The sequence below is a fragment of the Schistocerca cancellata genome, chromosome 2 (genome assembly GCF_023864275.1).
Source record: "Schistocerca cancellata isolate TAMUIC-IGC-003103 chromosome 2, iqSchCanc2.1, whole genome shotgun sequence".
Classification (NCBI taxonomy): Eukaryota; Metazoa; Arthropoda; class Insecta; order Orthoptera; family Acrididae; genus Schistocerca; species Schistocerca cancellata.
Window position 1 is genome coordinate 349,469,458 of NC_064627.1, and position 22,442 is coordinate 349,491,899.

A 22,442-nucleotide genomic window follows, 5' to 3' on the forward strand; every position below is an offset into this window, starting at 1 on the left:
TTTGTATCCTTTTCTCTTAACCTAAAAACCCCAAATTTTACGCGCATCATTTATACATACAATAGAACCAAACTGAAGGCTAGCTCAAGAAAAGTTATGGAAAATAAAAAAGTGCCAAATAAAAGCAATTTTATTGGACTTGTTCTTTTATTCTGTTGCTATAAATTTTTTATCTCCCCGATTCGATTAGGAACGTTTCCCTTAGATATCTGATCCATCTATCTAGAACGTTCGTCCGTAAAGCCATATTTATAAAGATTCGTCGCACTATTTTCTTATCTCTGCTGTTTATCGTTCACGTTTCTATTCCGTACAAGGCTACCGTCCAGCCAAATAATCTTCAGAAAAGACTGTCTGACACTTAACTTTATATTAATAGTAAAATGTTTCCTCTTTTCAGCCATTGCAGACTACAGTTTATATCAACTGTCCTTCTGCTGTCCAAACAGCATAACTCGTCTACTCCGTTCAGTGTCTTACTTCCTAACCTAATTCCCTCACGAAGCTCTGATGCAATTCGTGTGCTTTCCATTGCCTTTGGTTTACTTTTCTCGGTGTCCGTATTATTTCTTTTCAATAGACTTTACATTCCATACATATAACCCGGCAAATCCTTTGCCGTTTCTGACAGAATTATGTAATCAGAAAATGTCAGAGGTTTCATTTCTTACAACTGAATTTTTAGTTCTCTTTCGAAAGTTCTCCTTGGTTCTCGTTAATGGTTGCTCAGTGTATAGAGACTGGATAACATTGGAAGCAGTCTGCAACTATGTGTCATTCTCTTCTCCACCGCTTAACTGGCTTTCTATTAATCTACAATTAACGAGTAAAATGGTAACAAATTTATCATATTAATTTAAAAAGGAAACAGTTTTTTTAAATATTGGACAATTTATGTGCACAGTAACATTGTCCCATGTAGCTCTGACTAAACATGTTATGTTCATAATTTTGATATACTGCATCTTTGAAAATAAGTTTACAGTTAATAAAAAATGCTTCATTAGTTTGTTTATACTCCGAGTGTGCCGATTCCGCAATTGTAAGTTCATTTTATGAAAAGTAGCTTCTGTTGCTAAAAAGAACTTTAAGACCATAAACAGTTTTGCCTTTATATAAGGCCATTTTCAAGTGGATCTGAAACAGCCATTGTCAATATATAATAATATCGAAGTATAAATATGTTACATAACAGAAGAAGAAAAATAAAACTTTTCATTAGTTAAAAAACTACTATTACACTATTCACTTGTATCACATCAAAGGCACTGCTTGCACTAATAACAAGGACATACAAAGACAGACAGTTACATACACATACACACACACACGCACACACACACACACACACACACACACACACACACAGACATGCTCCTTCGTGTGGAATCAGAGCCTTGACGTTAGTGATGACTTTCTGTTTAATTCTTCGTGTTATCCTCTTGGTCTGTATGTAAAAGCTAACACAGCAACTCACCACAGTGAATGCCATTTTGAGGTCAAGAAAACGGAAAGAGGTTACCACTATCCGTCACAGAACCTGGACAAATAATTTTACAATAATATTCATTAAACTATGACAGCTTACTGTAGGGTGACAGCTGTTTATCATTTGTTAATTTTTACCATCCCATAGTCTGAGTAATATATGCAATCCTTTACTTGGTATTTTAAATTGTTTCAGAGATATATTTTAACTAACGCTTTAAAGATTTCGATTTTAGTTGTCGTTGTCATTTCCTTTCGCAATTTATTGTACAATCTTATTCTCTTGCTGAAAATTCTGTTTTCCTTTTTTTGCTTATTTACTTTTGCAAAATTTTACTTTAGTGTGGTTCTTCGTCTATTAAATTATGTCATTGTTTGTGACTGTATTGCTGACGTTCTTCTTGATGTGCTTAACAGATTTGTCGATGTACTCACATGATGCCGCTAGAACCTCAGCTTCTCAAAGAGGTTTTTACTGGGATCTCGGTTACTTTTTTCTATTACTGTTGTAATAGTCCTTTTTATTTAGTTTGAAGTCTGTTTCCACGTATTGTGTACGGAGCCCACAGCTAGAGTCTGTACACAAATAGCACGCCGAGGTGACAAATGCCATGGGATGCCTCATACTGTCGTGTCGGACCTTCTTTTGCCCTGTGCAGTGCAGCAGCTCGACGTGGCATGGACTGAACAAGTCGTTGGAAGTTCCCTGCAGACATATTGAGCCATACTGCTTCTACAGCCGTCCATAATTGCGAAAGTGTTTCAGGTGCAGGATTTTGTGCTGGAACTGACCTCTCGATTACGTCCCATAAATGTTCGATAGGATTCATGTCGAGTGATCTGAGTGGCCAGATCATTCACTCGAATTGTTCAGAAAGTTTTCCAAACCAGTTATGGCCCGTTGACATAGTGCATTGATATCCATACAGATTCCATCGTCATATGGGAGCGTTTAGTCCATGACGGCTGCATGTGGTCTCCGAGTAGCCGAACTAACCATTTCCGGTCAATGGCCGGTTCAGTTGGATCAGAGGACCCAGACCATACCATGTAAACACAGCCCACGACGTTACGGAGCCGCCACTATGTTGTAAAGGTCCTTGTTGACAACCTGAGTCCGGGCTTCGTGCGGTCTGCTCACACTCGAACCTTTTGATCAGCTCTTACCAACTGAAATCGGTACTCAGCTGACCAGTCACGGGTTTTCGAGTAGTCCAACTGGTCAAGAGCCCAGAAGAGGTGCTGCAGGCGATGTCGTGCTGCTAGCACATGCACTCACGTTGGTCGGCTGCCGTAGCCCATTAACGCCAGATTTCGCTGCAATGTCATAACGGACACGTTCGTCATACGTCCCACACTGCTTTCTGCAGTAGTTGCGCGCGATGTTGCTTGTGTGTTAGCATTGACTACTCTACGCAAACACCACTGCTTTCGGTCCTTATGTGGTCATTGGCCACTGCATTGTCCGTGATTAGAGGTAATGCCTGAAATGTGGTATTCTCGGTTCACTCTTGACGCTGTGGGTCTCGGAATACTGAATTCCCTAACGATTTCCGTAATGAAATGTTTCATGCGTTTGATTTCAACTATTATTTCATGACAAAAGTCTGTCGATTGCAGTCGTGCGGCCATGATCATGTCGGAAACCTTTTCACATGAATAATCTGAGTACAGATGAGAGCACCACAAATGCGTTTACGTTTTACACCTTTTGTAAGCGGTACTACCGCCATCTGGTTATGTACATATCGCCGACCCATGACTCGTCACCACACATCTCAAACACTTGGATTACCTTCTTTTCCGGTTTTCCCACAATCGGTAATTTACCACCAAATAAGCCGAGCTCAAAACGTAAATTCTTAATTTAAGCTCTATGTTTGATACTATTAGACTTCTCTCTGTGCTAGTCTTCTTATTATGTTCTCCTTCCTTCGTTCGTCGTGTGCTATTTTGTGTTCAAGCTATCGGAATATCCTAACCTCACTACGTTATGGTTCACCGCTTTTTCAATGTATGGATTAGGCAGTAAAGGTCATTGTCTGCATCTCCGTCTTAAACTTTTTTTAATTCGAGCACTTCGTTCTGGCTTTCCATTTTAATCTTTTTCTCTTGGTTTTTACGTGTATTGTATATTTCTTTGTAGCTTATTAGTGTTTTTCTCAGAATTCCTACAACTCGCACAACTTTACATTGTCGAACCCTTATACAAGTTCGACAAACCCTATGAAGGAACCCTATGAAGGTGCCTTGATGTTTATTCAGTCTTGCTTCCATTATCAAGCACAACTTCAGAACTGTTTCTTTTGTGTCATTTCCTTCCCTAAAGTTAAATTTTCGTCGTATAACAGATTCTCATGTTTATTTTCTATTTTTCTATATGTTATTCTTCTCAGCAGCTTGGATGCATAAGCTATCAGCTAACTGTACGACAGTTCTCTATTGTCCTTCCATCTTCGGGATATTTTTCCGAAAATCTGATGGTGTGTCTCCAGTCGCATAGATTCCACACATGAACTAGAACAGTCGTTTTATTTCTGCTTCCACTAATGATTTTAGAATGTTATTTGACCACAAGTGTTCTAAAGCTCTGTTCGACTGGATCCCCTACGTCTTCCACATCGCGTCCCATTTATGCACCTGTCACGGCATCAAAGGAGTCATCTCCTTCGTAGATGCCTTCAGTGTACTGTTTCCACCTATTCAATCTCTCCTCAGCAATTAACAGTAGAATTTCCATCACACTCTTAATGGCACCAACATTGCTGTTAATTTCACCGAGGCCGTTTTGACGTTCTTGTACGATGAATTAGTCATTCCGATTACCATTTCTTTTTCGACTTCTTCATACTGGTCCAGCAGAAATTTCACCTTTGCTTCCCCACATTTCCTTATAATTTCATTTCTAACTTACGTTGCTGTATTCCTGTCCTTACAGAACATTTTTGTATTTCCTTCTTTTGGTAATCATCTAAACTATTTGTTTTGTTACCAAAGGCATTTTCGCCTTTACCTTCCTTGTACCTATGTCTGTCCAACGGCTCTTTCCATTGATATACATTTCTCTTGAAATGAACTGCCTACTGCGGTATTCTTTATCGTAGTGTCAACAGCCTTAAAGAATTTCAATATGCTCCTCTCTCTTCTTTGTCTATTTCTCCCTCCCCTTCTCTCTGCTGAACTTCCGCTCCCTCTGCCTGTGCCCATCGCCTTCCTTCCCGCCGTCTATCCATCCACCCTCCCCCTATAACTCACCACATCATAACGCTCATCGTAATAGGAAGCTGGTGGTCCTTACCCCATAGTTTTTCCTTTTCACATGTGGATTTGCCCGCGTGCGCACATCTCATATACATTTCACATATATTTAACGTATTTTACGCGTACAAATATTTCACCTGTATCTCTAGCGACTTTCGCCCTGCAGTTTCATTTTCACACTGCTCAGTATTTATGACGTCCTATTTCCTGAACTGCATCCGTGGTCTAGGCGTGGCGTCTTTGATTAATAATCAGAACGTACTCGGTCGCCAAATCAAAATCCACAATTCCTTCAATTTTGATTAATTATCAGCACTGGCGGCCGCAGGCTTCCGGCTAAGAAGTCACCCTCATTCTCCCAATGGCCTTGTCAAAGAGGGTGGAGGTGCGGACAGAGTTTCAGGTACTGTCTTGTCCTTGGATGGGAAAATGCTCGTAAAGGCGGAAGAATCAGCAATGTTCCACGGCATGAGGATGTAGAAGACAATGGAAAGCATTGCATTAAAGACACTTAACGTGCATCCACAGGACATGTGGCCTGTCATTGAAAAAGTGTCATGATGATCTCTCCATTGGCAAAAGATTCCGGAATAGTCCTCCAGTCGTTTCTCCGAGAGGGGGTCTGCCAAGGGGGACGTAACCATGAGAAAAAGACCTGAATAACCAACGAAAGGATAACGTTCTACGAGTCGTGGCGTGATACGTCAGGAACTTGAATGTGGTAGGGAAGCTGGAAAATCTGAAAAGGGAAATTCAAAGGCTCAATCTAGATATAGTAGGGGTCAGTGAAGTGAAGTGGAAAGAAGACAAGTTTCTGGTCAGATGAGTCTAAGGCAATATCAAAAGAACAGAAAATTGTATGTTGGGAGTAGGATTCGTTATGAGTAGGAAGGTACGGCAGAGAGTGTGTTAATGTGAACAATTCTGTGATAGGTTTGTTCTGATCAGAAACGACAGCAAATCAATACCGACAATGATAGTTCAGGTATACAAGCCGACGTCGAAAGCTGAAGCTGAAGGTAAAGAGATAGAGAAAGTATACAGGATTTACAGTACGTAAATGGAAATAAAAATCTAATAGTCATGGGTGAAAAAGGCCATCACCTAGGTGCAACCATTATACAGGTCCGTTAAATTTGTCATAGCTAAATCTATCTGCAATTACAACTTCAATGTGTGTCCTGAGCAATTATGATTTAGCATACCGCTTACAAGTCCCAGCCAGTTAGGGAACTATATGTGTCATGTTTTCTGAACTATCGCTACAGCAATAAGAAATAGCTCAGTAAGCAGTACAGTTGAAGAGGAATGGACATCTCTGAAAAGGGCAACCACAGAAGTTGGAAAGAAAAACAGAGGTACAAAGAAGGTAACTGCGAAGAAATCACGGGTAACAGAAAAAACACTTCAGTTGATCGATGAAAGAAGGAAATATGAAGTTGTTCAGGGAAATTCAGGAATACAAAAATACAAGTCACTAAGGAATGAAATAAATGGGAAGTGCAGGGAAGCAAACACGAAATGGCTGCGTGAAAAATGTGAAGAAATCGACAAAGAAATGGCGTCGGAAGAACTGACTCAGCTTATAGGAAAGCCAAAACAACATTCGGTGACGCTAAAAACCGACCAAGAAATGATTGTCGGAAGAACTGACTCAGCGTATAGGAAAGCCAGAACAAATTTCGGTGGCGTTAAAAACAAAGGTGGTAAAATTAAGAGTGCAACGAGAATTCCACTGTTAAATGCAGAGGAGAGACCGGATACATCTGCATCGTACCCCACAAGCCACCTAATGGTGTGTGGTGGAGGGTACTTTCGGTACCACTATCTGATCCCTTCAACCGTGTTCCACTTGCGAGTAGTGCGTGGTCAATACGCCAGATGTATGTAGGGGGAAGTAATATGTTGTCCGATTCCTCCTTAAAAGTGCTGACCCGAAATTTCAATAGTAAATCTCTCCGTGATGCACAACGCCTCTCTTGTAACGTCTGCCAGTGGAGTTTGTTTAGCATCTCCGTAACGCTCTCTCGCCAACTAAACGATCCCGTGACGAAACGCGACGCTCTTCGTTGGATCTTCTCTGTCTACTCTATCAGGCCTATCTGATAGGGATCCCAGATGGATGAACAGTACTCGATCTCCTTATAAGACATTCTTTTCGTGGATGAGTGACATTTCCTTAAGATTCTTCCGATGAATCTGTCTGGTGTCTGCTTTCACCACTATCTGTTTTATATGGTCATTCGAGTTAATGTCGCTATGGCGTTACGTCTATATATTATATTGCAGACGCTATCTACAGCTGGTTGTCATCAATAGCGTAGCTGTACAGCACTGGATTTCGTTTCCTATGTATGCGCAATATGTTACATTTATTTACGTTCAGGGTCAACTGCTAAAGCCTGCACCATTCATCAATTCTCTGCAGGTCTTCTGAAAATTCTTTCTATCTTCTGGCGTTGATACTTTGATATAAACAACTGCATCATCTGCGAATAGCCTTAAAGAGCATCCAACGCTTTCTGCTTCATCGTATATATTGTAAACAGCAACGGTCCTATCATACGTCCCTGCGGTGCTCCTGATATTATCTTTACATAAGTCGATTTAGTTCCGATAAGAGCTACGTGTGGATTTCTGTCTGTAAGACAGTCTTGAATTCAATTCCAGGTCTGCTCCGATATCCCGTAAGCTCGTATTTTTTTCATTAAACGGCAATGCGGAACGGTGTCAAATGCCTTACTGAAATCGAGGAACACGGCATCAACCTGAGCGCCTTTGTCCACTGCGCTGTGGATCTCCATAGCGAGCTGAGTTTCGCAGGATCTCTGTTTGCAGGATCATGTTGATTTTTATAGAGAAGATGTTTATTTTCCAAAAACGTCATGAGCATAAAACATGTTCCATAATTCTACAACAGATTGACGTCAACGATATAGGTTTATAATTGTGTGGCTCTGTCTTACGGCCTTTCTTAAAAACGGGACTGACCTGAGCATTTTTCTAGTCGCTAGGTACCTTTCGTTGCTCAAGATAGAAGGGGAGCAGGTTCTTTCGCATAATCTTTGTAAAATCTTACAGATATCCCATCTGGTCCTGGAGCCTTTCCGCCACTAAGCGATTGTAGCTGATTTTCATTTCCGCGAGCGGTTATTTCAATATCTGCCATTTCGATGTTCGTACGACGATTGAAAGGAGGGACAGTGTTACGATCTTCCGCGGTGAAAGAACTTCGGAAGGCCGAATTCAGTATTTTGGCCTTCTCTCTGTTATCTTCCATTTCGGTGTCGGTGTGGTCACTGAGAGAATGAAGAGATGATTTTGACCCACTTACTGATTTTACATACGACCAAAATCTCTTAGAGTTTTTACTCAGATCGACTGACAACGCCTTACTTTCAAGATCATTGAACGCTTCTTTCATTGCTCTCCTTACACTCACTTTCGCTTCGTTGAGCTTTTGTTTGTCAGTTATGTTTTTACTTCTCTTGAATCTGAGATGAAGTGCTGTTTGTTTACGTAGCGCTTTTCTAACACGGTTATTAAACAATGGTGGGTCTTTCCAATCCCTTAAAACCTTACTCGGAACATAATTGTCTAGGGCATATTGAACGATGCCCTTGAATGTTTTCCATTTGTTCTCCACATCTTCGTCTTCATCACCGAATATTTGATACTGACTGCTGAGATATTCTGAAATTTGTATCCTGTTACCCTTTCTGAGCGAATATATCTTCCTACCTTTCTTAACATACCTTGTAGGACTGGTCGTCATAGGTGCTGTCACAGCCTTATGATCCTTATACCTTCCTCTGCGTTAACTGATTCGATAAGTTCAGGTATGTGTGTTTCCAGGAGGTGTAAGACGTTACCCTCACGAGTTGGTTCTCTAACTGTCTGCTCAAGGTAATTTTCGGAGAAGACATCCAGAACAATGTCACACGATTCCCTGTCTCTGGCACCAGTTTTGATGGCATAATACTCCCAATTTATACCTGGCAAGTTGAAGTCAGCGCCTATTACAATGGCATTATCAGGAAAATAAAGCGCTCTACAAGTTCATATCCTGACCCAGGTGATCTATAAAAGCATCACTATTTTTGACCGTTCTTTGATACTCAATTTCACCCAGATTAATTCACATTCAGAATTCGTGATAACCTCGCTATACTTTATCGAATTTTTTACTGCAATAAACACGCTGACACCATTGGCGACTAACCTGTCCTTACGAAAAACATTCCAGTCTGAACTTAGGATTTTATTGTCATTGACGTCTAATTTCAATCAGCTTTCTGTTCCCAGTACTATATGTGCATTGTAACCTTCAGTAAGCGTCACTAATTCTGACACCTTTCTTTGGATGCTCGTGCAGTTTACTAAAATCGTATTAATATTTTCTATCTCCTATATGCGGGGACCAAGATTCTCTGAGGTCGCTGTGGCTGATTTAACAGGCAAATCGTCTTTGATTCCAAGGTTGGGGTCCTCTGACCCAAGAAAACCCCATGTGTACGCCACACCTACTCCGCTACCCCAGTAGCCGCTTCCTGCGTGTAGTGCACACCTGACCTATTAAGGGGAACCCCAAAAATTTTGCACCCGATAGCGGAGCCTCTGGTCTACACTTTCCACTCTGCTGCAAACCAGAGGACAGCGACCAATCCTGGATATGATGCTACAAAGAGACAGCTTAGCCTGCACCCAGCGAGCATTGCTAGTTGCTTCACCAAATCATCCAGCCGCCGAAAGGAGCCGAGGATGACCTCAGAACCCAAGCGGCACGCGTCATTCGTGTCGACATGCGCCAGTACATGCAGCCGGTTGCACCCAGTGCGCTCGATAGCCGCCGGCAGGGCCTCGTCTACATCACGGATGAGACCTTCCGGAAAACATACCAAATGCACACTAGAATTCTTTCCCACCCTTCCTGCTATCTTCCTGAAGTGCTCCATCACCCGCCTAATATTGGAGCTCCCAATGACTAGCATACCGTCCCTCTGCACTTGTCCGGACTGTCTGGAAAATGGACCGCTGGTCCAAGAAGAGAGGCGTCCCTTGCCGGCTCAGAGTTATCATCATCGCTGGATAGCACCTCGTACCTGTTGCTAAGACGTAGGGAGCCAGCCGCACAGCCTAATCCCTCTTTCGCCTACTGCCCAATGACACACGGATCCATTACTGTCTGCTTCCCACTCTGGAGAGAGGACGGACCGGTCAGATGTTGCGAATCAGAGGCCGCAGCGACGTCCGGGTCTCCACGGGATTCCAGTGGCACCAAAGGTATCGCAGGTCTCGTCAGTGGCGCCCCGATGTCACCGCAAATTTGAGCACTAGCTAGAAGCTTGTCGACGGTAGCCAACGCAGCTTCCAGCTGTTTACTGATAGCAGCCAACTCTCAACAACTCTCCTTGTATCCGTTCACAACGAGTGTAGTCCCTAGCCATATTGTACTGTGTATAAAATAGATATAAGGTGCAGATTTGTCAGTGTAACCTGAGACCGCAAGCTATTAAACTAAAATAATTTCTCTATTGAAGTTGATGTATTTACAGATACCTGTTATTAGAAATCCCGTTTGCCGAAAAGTTACTGCACGGGATAAATATTCAGACTAGAATGCACTGATATAAACTGTGTGCTGTCTACTAGCACAAAATTATAGCTTAGTGACGTGACGGAGTTTCTGACGACGGGAAAATTTACACTAGGAAGCCGCCCACAGAAGGATATTCATAGGACTTACGCAAAAACAAAAGCTAGGATTAATTTTCTAACCACTAGTCTACACAGTAAAATACACACGTACAATTCACTTCTTTGCAGAAGCAAGCGAACAACAAACAAAGACTAAATTAATTTGCAGTTTATCAGACAAGTACTGCTGTTTGTCTGCTGCGCGTCCTCTCGGCTGTAAGTGGATAAAATACGTTGAAAGCGTCTATGAGGGAGATGATTTGTCTGATGTGATAGAAGAAGAATCAGAAGTCGAGTTAGAAGAGATAGTTTCAAAATCAAATGTGAGTGAAATCTTATGGGACTTAACTGTTAAGGTCATCAGTCCCTCAGCTGACACACTACTTAACCTAAATTATCCTAAGGACAAATACACACACCCGTGCCCGAGGAAGGACTCGAACCTCCACTGGGATCAGCCGCAAGTTCCATGACTGCAGCGCCTTAGACCGCTCGGCTAGAAGAGATATGGAATCCAGTATTACAATCAGAATTTAAAAGAGCCTTGAAGGACTTAAGACCAAATAAGGCAGAAGCGATAAATAACACGTTGGTGTGTAGAATGTATGAGTCTGGCGACATACAATCTGACTTTTGGAAGACTTTCCGAAGACTGCAAGGGCTGAAAAGTGCGAGAAGTATCGCACAGTGAGCATAATAGCTCATGAATCCAAGTTTCTGATAAGAATAGTATACAGGATAATGGAACAGAACAATGGAAATGTGTTAGATGATGATCAGTTTGGCTTTAGGAAAGGTAAAGGCACCAGAGAAGCAGTCCTGACGTTGCAGTTGATAATGGAAGCAACACTAAAGAAAAATCAAGATACCTATGTAGGATTGGTTGACCTGGAAAAAGCGTTCGACAATATAAAATGTGCAGGTAATCAAAATTCTCAGGAAAAAAGGGGTAATCTATAGGGAAAGCCGGATAATATACAATATGTACAAGGGCCAAGAGGGAGGAATAAGAGTGGACAACCAAGAACGAACTGCTAGGAATAAAAAGTGTGAAAAACAGGGATATAGTCTTTCACCTCTACTGTTCAATCTGTATATCGAAGAAGCAATGACGGAAATAAAAGGAACATTCAGCAGTTAGGACTAACATCCAAGGTGGACAGATATCAATGATACTACTTGCTGATGATATTGCTATCTTGAGTGAAAGTGAAGAAGAATTACATGATGGGCTGAATGTAATAAACAATCTAATGAGTACAGAATATGGACTGAGAGTAAATCGAAGAAAGAAGAAAGTAATGAGAAGTAGCAGAAATGAGAGCAGCGAGAAACTCAAGATCAGGATTGATAGTCTCGAAGAAGAGGAAGTTACGGAATTCTACTACCTAGGCAGCAAAATAACCAAAATGGGTGGAGAAGGGAGGAGATCAAAAGCAGACTAGCAATGGCGAAAAGGGCATTTCTGGCGAAGACAAGTCTACTAATATCAAACATAAGCCTTAATTTCAAGAAGAAATTTCTGAGAATGTACGTTTGGAGCACAGCATTATATGGTAGTGGAATATGGACTATGTGAAAACCGGAACAAAAAAGAATATAAGCATTTGAGATGTGGTGCTACAGACTAATGTTGAAAATTAGGTGGACTGCTAAGGTAAGGAATGAGGAGATTCTGCACAGAACCGGAGAAGAAAGGAATATGTGTAAAACACTGACAAAAAGAAGGAACTAGATGATAGGTCATCTGTTGAGACATCAAGGAATGACTTCCATGGTACTAGAGGGGCCGCGGAGGGTAAAAACAATAGAGTAAACCAGAGACTGGAATACATCCATCAAATAATTCGTGGCGGGCCGCATCAAACCGATCAGAAGACTGATGGCTAAAAAAAAAAAAAACAAAAAAAAAGTTTGTCAAACCTGTTGCGAATAGAGTTGGGAATAACGAAATAATAAATCTAAACGTCGTGCCTGATGCGGCAGTTTTTTTACGCATCTCAGTGCTCATGACAACGTATCTGCCGAACTATGTACCGGAAAATGATGTAATTTTTTGGTACACTCAAAGGTATACGTGAATACTGTCTGCAAATTGTATCGCCAATACTCTTAGCAGTAAAGAAGCAAAAATTTAAAACGTTATGCTTCATGCATAAAACCTAGTAAGCGATAACCTTTTTGTTTTCGTAATCTTGTGTGGATCGTTAGGGAGAAAACGTTTCCTTAAAATTTAAAATTATATGTAGATTTAAATTGCGATTTCAGGCTTTAAGTGCTGTCATTCTCAAATACTTGGTGACTAAAATATTAACAATCGCGCGTCGTGGGCTACGCAGCTTTTTCAGTCTGACACCTACCCCTTTGACAGACAGTAAGCGGTAAGTGTACGTTTGGTTGAAATCGGTCCATTGATTTAGGGGGAGATGTGTAAGGTACACACATACTTACTTACACCGATGAGCCAAAACATTATGACAATTTGTTTAATAACTTCTTTGTTCATCTTTGGAACGAAATACATCACTGATTCTTCTTATCAGGGATCCGACATTAGTTGATAGGTTTATGGAGGTGGGTAGCATTGGATGTCTATTCACTGGTCATGTAGTTCGCATAAATAACGGGCCGCTGATTAGCGTACGTGGTGATATCGCTCGATAGAGACCGAGGTGGATGCAACAGGATTTACATTAAGCGAATTTGATCGTCGAGACATCAACGTGAGTTCACTATAATGCTTCTCAAACCACTGTAGCACGGATTCAGCTCCAAGACACGGACAATTACAATGCTGAAGGATGACATAGCCTTCCAGGAAGACATCAAGCGTGAATGCGTACAGGTGGTCTGCAACTGTCAGCACGTCTTCAGTTAATACACTCCTGGAAATTGAAATAAGAACACCGTGAATTCATTGTCCCAGGAAGGGGAAACTTTATTGACACATTCCTGGGGTCAGATACATCACATGATCACACTGACAGAACCACAGGTACATAGACACAGGCAACAGAGCATGCACAATGTCGGCACTAGTACAGTGTATATCCACCTTTCGCAGCAATGCAGGCTGCTATTCTCCCATGGAGACGATCGTAGAGATGCTGGATGTAGTCCTGTGGAACGGCTTGCCATGCCATTTCCACCTGGCGCCTCAGTTGGACCAGCGTTCGTGCTGGACGTGCAGACCGCGTGAGACGACGCTTCATCCAGTCCCAAACATGCTCAATGGGGGACAGATCCGGAGATCTTGCTGGTCAGGGTAGTTGTCTTACACCTTCTAGAGCACGTTGGGTGGCACGGGATACATGCGGACGTGCATTGTCCTGTTGGAACAGCAAGTTCCCTTGCCGGTCTAGGAATGGTAGAACGATGGGTTCGATGACGGTTTGGATGTACCGTGCACTATTCAGTGTCCCCTCGACGATCACCAGTGGTGTACGGCCAGTGTAGGAGATCGCTCCCCACACCATGAAGCCGGGTGTTGGCCCTGTGTGCCTCGGTCGTATGCAGTCCTGATTGTGGCGCTCACCTGCACGGCGCCAAACACGCATACGACCATCATTGGCACCAAGGCAGAAGCGACTCTCATCGCTGAAGACGACACGTCTCCATTCGTCCCTCCATTCACGGCTGTCGCGACACCACTGGAGGTGGGCTGCACGATGTTGGGGCGTGAGCGGAAGACGGCCTAATGGTGTGCGGGACCGTAGCCCAGCTTCATGGAGACGGTTGCGAATGGTCCTCGCCGATACCCCAGGAGCAACAGTGTCCCTAATTTGCTGGGAAGTGGCGGTGCGGTCCCCTACGGCACTGCGTAGGATCCTACGGTCTTGGCGTGCATCCGTGCGTCGCTGCGGTCCAGTCCCAGGTCGACGGGCACGTGCACCTTCCGCCGACCACTGGCGACAACATCGATGTACTGTGGAGACCACACGCCCCACGTGTTGAGCAATTCGGCGGTACGTCCACCCGGCCTCCCGCATGCTCACTATACGCCCTCGCTCAAAGTCCGTCAACTGCACATACGGTTCACGTCCAAGCTGTCGCGGCATGCTACCAGTGTTAAAGACTGCGATGGAGCTCCGTATGCCACGGCAAACTGGCTGACACTGACGGCGGCGGTGCACAAATGCTGCGCAGCTAGCGCCATTCGACGGCCAACACCGCGGTTCCTGGTGTGTCCGCTGTGCCGTGCGTGTGATCATTGCTTGTACAGCCCTCTCGCAGTGTCCGGAGCAAGTATGGTGGGTCTGACACACCGGTGTCAATGTGTTCTTTTATCCATTTCCAGGAGTGTACTAAAGGTCCAGTGCAAGCGCTGGTGAACAGTAACATAACACTATTCCCACCAGCCTGTGTCCGTGGCGCGCTGCACGTTTCGAGCCCACCTTTGCCTCGATGACGGCGTTTGTAGAGACGACCCTCGATATAATGCTGTAAAAATATTATTCATCCGAAGAGTCGACACGTTCCCATTGATCGACATCCGAACCCAAATGGTCCCGTGCCCGCCGTTATCGTAACTGAAGATGTGCTTGGGTCAAGATGTGAACTCGTAGGAGTGGTCGGCTGCAGAGCTCTCAGTTCAACAACATACGATGAACGGTGTGCTCCGAAACACTCGCGAGTGCACCAGCATTGTGCTCTTTCGGCAGAGATGTCACGGATCACCATCTGTCCCACTTTACAGAGCAGACAAACCTCCGAACACTAAATTCTGTGAAGAGTTGTAGACGTTCAACCATTTAGCACCTAGCAGTAGGTTCACTGTCCTAGCTCTTCCCGTAGATACTTACGACATTAGCATGTGAATGAACATTGACGAGCTTTGTAGTTTCGGAGATACTCGTCCACATGCTCTGCGTAACAATAATCTGCCCTTTGTCACAGTCGGTTATCTTGACGGATTTCCCCATTTGCAGCCCATATCTTCGCTAGAGTTATCCCCCATTCGCTCCGCTTACATACACTACTGGGCATTAAAATTGCTACACCAAGAAGAAATGCAGATGATAAACGGGTATTCATTGGACAAATGTATTATACTAGAACTGACATGTTAGTATATTTTCACGCAATTTGGGTGCATAGATCCTGAGAAATCAGTACCCAGAACAACCACCTCTGGCCGTAGTAACGGCCTTGATACGACTTGGCATTGAGTCAAACAGAGCTTGGATGGCGTGTACAGGTACAGCTGCCCATGCAGCTTCAACACGATACCACAGTTCATCAAGAGTAGTGACTGGCGTATTGTGACGAGCCACTTGCTCGGCCACCATTGACCAGACGGTTTCAGTTGGTGAGAAATCTGGAGAATGTGCTGGCCATGGCAGCAGTCGAACATTTTCTATATCCAGAAAGGCCCGTACAGGACCTGCAACATGCGGTCGTGCATTATCCTGCTTAAATGTGGGATTTCGTAGGGATTGAATGAAGGGTAGAGCCACGGATCGTAACACATCTGAAATGTAACGTCCAATGTTCAAAGTGCCGTCAATGAGAATAAGAGGTGACCGAGACGTGTAACCAGTGGCACCCCATACCATCACGCCGGGTGATACGCCAGTATGGCGATGACGAATACACGCTTCCAATGTGCGTTCACCGCGATGTCACCAAATACGAATGCGACCATCATGATGCTGTAAACAGAACCTGGATTCATCCGAAAAAATGACGTTTTGCCATTCGTGCACCCAGGTTCGTCGTTGAGTACACCTTTGCAGGCGCTCCTGTCTGTGATACAGCGCCAAGGGTAACCGCAGCCATGGTCTCAACGCTGATAGTCCATGGTGCTGCAAACGTCGTCGAACTGTTCGTGCAGATGGTTGTTGTCTTGCAAACGTCCCCATCTGTTGACTCAGGTATCGCGACGTGGCTGCACGATCCGTTACAGCCATGCGGATAAGATGCCTGTCATCTCGACTGCTAGCGATACGAGGCCGTTGGGAACCAGCACGGCGTTCGGTATTACCCTCCATATTCTGCTAACAGTCATCGGATCTCGACTAACGCGAGCAGCAATGTCGCGATACGATAAACCGCAATCGCGATAGGCTACAATCCGACCTTTATCAAAGTCGGAAACGTGATGGTACGCATTTCTCCTTCTTACACGAGGCATCACAACAACGTTTCACCGTCAACGCCGGTCAACTGCTGTTTGTGTATGAGAAAGCGGTTGGAAACTTTCCTCATGTCAGCACGTTGTAGGTGTCGCCACCGGCGCCAACCTTGAGTGAATGCTCTGAAAAGCTCATCATTTGCATATCACAGCATCTTCTTTCTGTTGGTTAAATTTCGCGTCTGTTGCACGTCACCTTCGTGATGTAGCTATTTTAATGGCCAGTAGTGTACTTATGTTCCCGTGTCACGTGCCCGTAACGCCACCAGGTGTCTTCCAGCATCGCGTTGGGCAATGGTCTAAACATTTCGCCTTATCAGTGTATAAATGTACATCCATTTTATAATGTGCGCTGCTATGTAATGTTACTTACATTTATGTCTCGCATTTTTCTTTTTATCCACGACTTACTGAAAATGTAGACAATGTGTTCGCGACACTTTATATCAAGCGGTACCTCGACTAGGTGAACGATTTTGTATCGACTTAGGCATTCCCTCCGCCAGTGATAGCATTTCGTCGTCTGCAGCGACTCCCTGGAGGCGCTCGTTGATATTCATGGCCGCAGGCCGGCGGGCAGAATTCCAAATGACAGGCCGCCGCCGAGGGAGGCAGCAGTCAGCGGCCGAAACTTCTCCTTCACTGTCCCCCCGCACTACTCCAGGTACTTTAAGAACTGTAGCAGCGCCTCTTCCCGTACCGGCTCTGTGCGATTTCCAAGTGATAGGGGACTAACAATTGACTATGTGACGACGACATGTAGCTACAGGCATTCTGAATTTGGTACAATAGGGAGTGATATATTATAGTTTTCTATGTCGAACTCCTTGTTGTTTCTATCAAACAGGTATGATAGCTGCTTTGAGAGTCACGCGTTAACAATGTCGTGCATTTGCGCAAATATGTGGTGGTTTCGGTACATATTTCACTAATAGAATCTATTACTTTATAGGGCTACTAGACGGCCAAAGTTGCACAGAAACGTAAGAGGCTGTGTCCCAAGGAAGGACATCTATCATGCAGATGACACATAAATGGATCATCAGATGGGATCAGTATCTCTACAACCGTGCTTGCTGACAATGTTGTTGACGAAAGAAACGTGTCGTCGTTGAACAATTGTAAGAAAATGCAGAAAGACTTGGACAAAATTTCCCCCTCATGTGATAAATGTAAGTTCTCTTCAGATAAGGGATAATTTGAATATAACGAGCATAACACAGAGAAAGAACCTAATAGTATCCGTTTAGGAGTTTAGTGGTGGATATCTGGCACGTCACCTCATATGAATATTAGGAGAACAGGTAAGAAGGAATACGATTATCGCGGGAAACCAGTATCATGGAAGACGAATGGAGGATTAGAATATTTTGGAAGGGCTCCATGGAACAGTGTCTTATTTGTAAAAGAAATCGTACACAAGGCGCCAGTTCAGAGAATTCTTGACTATTGTTCCAATGTCCTTGTCAAGTGGGCATATCGACAAACGTTAAACGAATTGTGCTATGCACTTTTAGGATCGTGATAGATAAGTACGGCCCTCATGAATCTGAAAAAGAAATCCTTTCGGGTAATTTTAGAGAATCAGTAGTCTATGCAGACTGTGCAACCATTAGGCTACCACCATCTACGAGGGTTGCCCAGTAAATAATGCCCCATATTTTTTTTCTCCAGAAGTATTTATTCCACAACAATCAAATTTACATATGTGAAAGACTGATGTTTTGTCTACTTGCTTTATTTTTCCACATAATCTCCTTCAAGTTCGACGGCCTTTTTCCAGCGAGACACAAGAGCGTGTATTCCCTGCCGGTAAAAATCTGTACTCTGCATAGGGAGCCAGGTTGTCACTTCGTGAATCACTTCTTCGTCATCGGCAAAACGTCTTCCACGAATGAAATTCTTCGTTGGCCCAAACAAGTGAAAGTCTGAAGGAGCCAAATCGGGGCTGTAGGGTGGATGGGGTAACACTATCCAACCCAGTTTCGCGATGTGTTCACAAGTCCTCAAACTTGTGTGAGGACGAGCGTTATCATGCACACACTTTTGAGTATCCAAGCTGATTGATAATCACATCCACACTTCCTTTGCTTACTGACAACTCCAGTGCCAATTGTCGAGTCGTAATGCGTCGATCCCGTCGAATGAGAACATCAGCCCGCTGCAACATGTCAGGCGTGACAGCCGTGGGAGGCTTTCCCGACCGCGGCAAATCTCGGAGCTCCGCAGCACCGCCCTCTGATGCTTTCACCCTCTGTGCCCAGCGACCAACAGTACTCCTATCGACTGCAGATGTTCCGTAGACTTTGCACAAGCGTTTATGAATATTGCCCACGGTTTCTTCCTCTGCTACGAGAAATTCAATCACTGCACGTTGTTTATGACGGATGTCACCTGCAGACGCCATTTTAGAACATTCCTACACCACCGCTCTCTGTCGGAGGAAATTGAAACTTTGCGTACACACGCGGGAAACTTCAAATAACTCGCACCTAAAGTGTCACATTTCTAATATTTTTTATTTCGGAGAAAAAAAATATGGGGCATTATTTACTGGGCAACCCTCGTAATATACACGTTTGTCGTATGCGGATGGCAGTAGGCAGCAACTTACTATGATTCAGTGAAATTACGAAACCGTGAAAGTTGCACACAAGTTAGTTTTTATTGTAATGGCGACCGATTTCAGACTTCTGTCCATTAGCAAGCCATCCTGTAGAACAGAGTGTACCGTGTTACAAAAACACACATAATATAGTATAAGGTAAACCAAAACAGAAGTACGTTTAAAAAGATGATTTCATACGATAACACCATGATGTTTGTACGCTGGCAACATTGCTTATATGTGTGGCTAAGTGCAAGATACTGCTTGCGTGCGACAGTCCAGTGCTTCTGGCAAAAATGCAGTATTACAGGAGCTCTGAACGTCGTTGGGTAAGCGGAGGTAGCGGGCGCTGAAGGGAGTGCGCCGACGGAAGGTGGTTCGTTTTATTTTACAAAATTACAAAATAATGGTTACGTATAATCATAATAATATCCATTTTAGCTTGATATTAAAATACAGTCACAACATAAAGGATGCAAGTAAAAAGAAAAGAAAAAAATCTTGCAAACGCATGGTGCGTCACACCTCCTAAAGCCGCCATTGCCCAGTCAATATAACACTAAAATGACTGTAGCGTACATAATGGTACAGAATAATTTTCTTTTGTACGAAAAACTAAAATATCCTAATCACAGTTTAAAAGGTAGCATGTATACAAAGAATTTTACGACCGCTTTAGCGTCATACCTCATACTGCCACTGGTGGCCGATCAGCATAACGTAATATAATGATTATACACAGTCCGAATTATTTAAACACATAAGGTGCAAAGTACAAGATCACTGGAGCAAGGCATTCGGTGTATGTTTCTAATGTATGGTCTGGACTATTCTGTTTTTAAAATTGGTTTTAAGATTATTAGTAGGGTACTACTAGTGAAATCTTTCTGATCAGTAAGAATGGGCTTTGTACGCATGATTTTATTCATTTTATTGCTGTAATGCAATAGATGATGCAATAAATGTGTTCTGTTCCGTGTTTATTAATTAAGATTCAAAGAATGGTTCAAATGGCTCTGAGCACTATGGGACTTAACAGCTGAGGTCATCAGTCCCCTAGAACTTAGAACTACTTAAACCTAGCTAACCTAAGGACGTCACACACATCCATGCTCGAGGCAGGATTCGAACCTGCGACCGTAGTGGTCGCGCCGTTCCACACTGAAGCGCCTAGAACCGCTCGGTCACCATGGCCGACAAGGTTCATATGGTAGTGTATGCATTGCAGTAAGTTTTATTTTCAATAAAAAAGTATACTGGATCGTTGTTATGCCCTTGCTTAAGTCGTCTTGGGCATTTTAGCTCGTGTGTGTAACACATTTCAATCCACTACTGAACTGACATGTCTTACGTATGTTTGATAAATGATTTAACGTCAGAGCTGTCTTAATTATATGCCCATCAGTTAATAAAACGTTTAATGCTTGTAACAAGTAATGTTAGTGACTGCCACGATAAAGCCATCTACTTTCGTATTAATTCCTTCTCTTTCTTTGTGGGTGTCTTCAGTGTGATATGTTCTGTAGTTTCAGCTGGGTCCGTGATGAGACAGTGTCAGGAGAGAGGCCCAGGGCAGGGCAGTGCAGTGCTTGCTAGGGGCACCTCGTCCTGTTAGTTGTTTGTTGCTCCTCAGCTTGGATTAAATGTGTATAATCCCATGGTCAGTGATCTGACTACCAGCCTGTTCAAAGGATGCGGATTATTCTGACATCTTGGGGGTATGCCGAAGGCTCAGCTGTAGTCTCACAAAATAATGAAAACCAATAAACAAATAAATAAATAGCGTTCATATTGGGAACTTCAAAGTGAACAGTACCAATTACACCTTAGAATTAAGAGCGCCGTAGTTGACTCTCATTACGGAATGTTTCAATGGGAAAAGCCACTTTACGCATATCAGAATACGAAAAGACTGTGCCTCTTGTCACTTCTAAACTGTTCAGCAGAGAATTCTTTAGATTTTTTTGACTATTGTTCCACAATACATGTAGTCATAACCGTTTTTGCTGTTATAAGGATTTCATTTTTCGAAAAGAAATGTAGAGAGTACAACTACAAAACTAAAATTAAATCTAAAACTATTACGTAGAGTAAACTCGAAGATGAAGTTTACAATATCTACCTTCTGCAACAAGACAGTGTAAAAAATGTGTTTGAATGGAGACTCACGCATTAGTTACAAAATAAATTTACAGAAAACAATATATGTAGAAAAGGGTTAAACTAAAATAACGTGTGGCCTATGTAGCGACAGAGCCAATAGGGATGAAACAGAAAATTCGAAGGAGAAAAGGTGTCAACACATTGAATGAAAATCAAGGAAAAGAAAACTTGTATTACAGATCCACAGCACAGTTCAGAAGAAGTGAAAGCACAGTATAAAGAAAACTATAACTATGCTAAGAAATTAATAAGAGAAGTCTATCAGGAATCCTGGCATAGAATGACAAATGACGCATGACATCGAAAATGATCTACATAATAGAAAAAGACATGGCTTATAACCTCCTGGAACAATCTAATAAAGAGATTCTGCTCGACTGTGTGCGTAGAAAAAGAAACTTGGGTAAAACATATGAAGGATTATTGGTGGAAAACAATGATAAAATTAAAATGACGACCAGGACAAAGAACAAGATGATGAAATACAGCGAAGAGACAGAATTATACTGGCGGAAATACGTTGAGTATTAAAGCAGTTGAAGAATTGAGAAGTTGTAGCGCCCGATACTATTAATGCAGAACTTATGAAATATGAATGATTAATGTTAGAAAACAGACTGCTGAATATACTAAATGGATGTGGAAAATGGAAGACGATTCCCGACTCTGTAAAAAAGAAACTAGAAATTCTTGTAAAAATCAGAGGAATAAGTACGTTGAACAGTGGCTGTAAAGTATGTACATGCATAATTAATAAGGAACTGAAAAAGAATAGCTGACGTCCTCTTACTGGAGGATCCAAATGGTTTGATGGACGATCATGGAATGACAGTACTAGAATAGTTCAGCAGGTAACTGAAAAGAGACGAGAGCATAATCTGGAGACTCATATTTCATTAGTAGGTTACGAAAAAGACTTCGATTGAATATGTACATGCTGTGAGAGACATTGGGAAGGTTCCCTGCAGGATGGCCTTGTCGGTATTGAATTCTGTTCTCTGTTTCTAAACATTCTGCTTGGTGTCTGTTCTATATCGTGTCTCCCTACCACTTTCGCGCAACGACGCTCTGAGCGTGTTTTTTTTAGGGAAT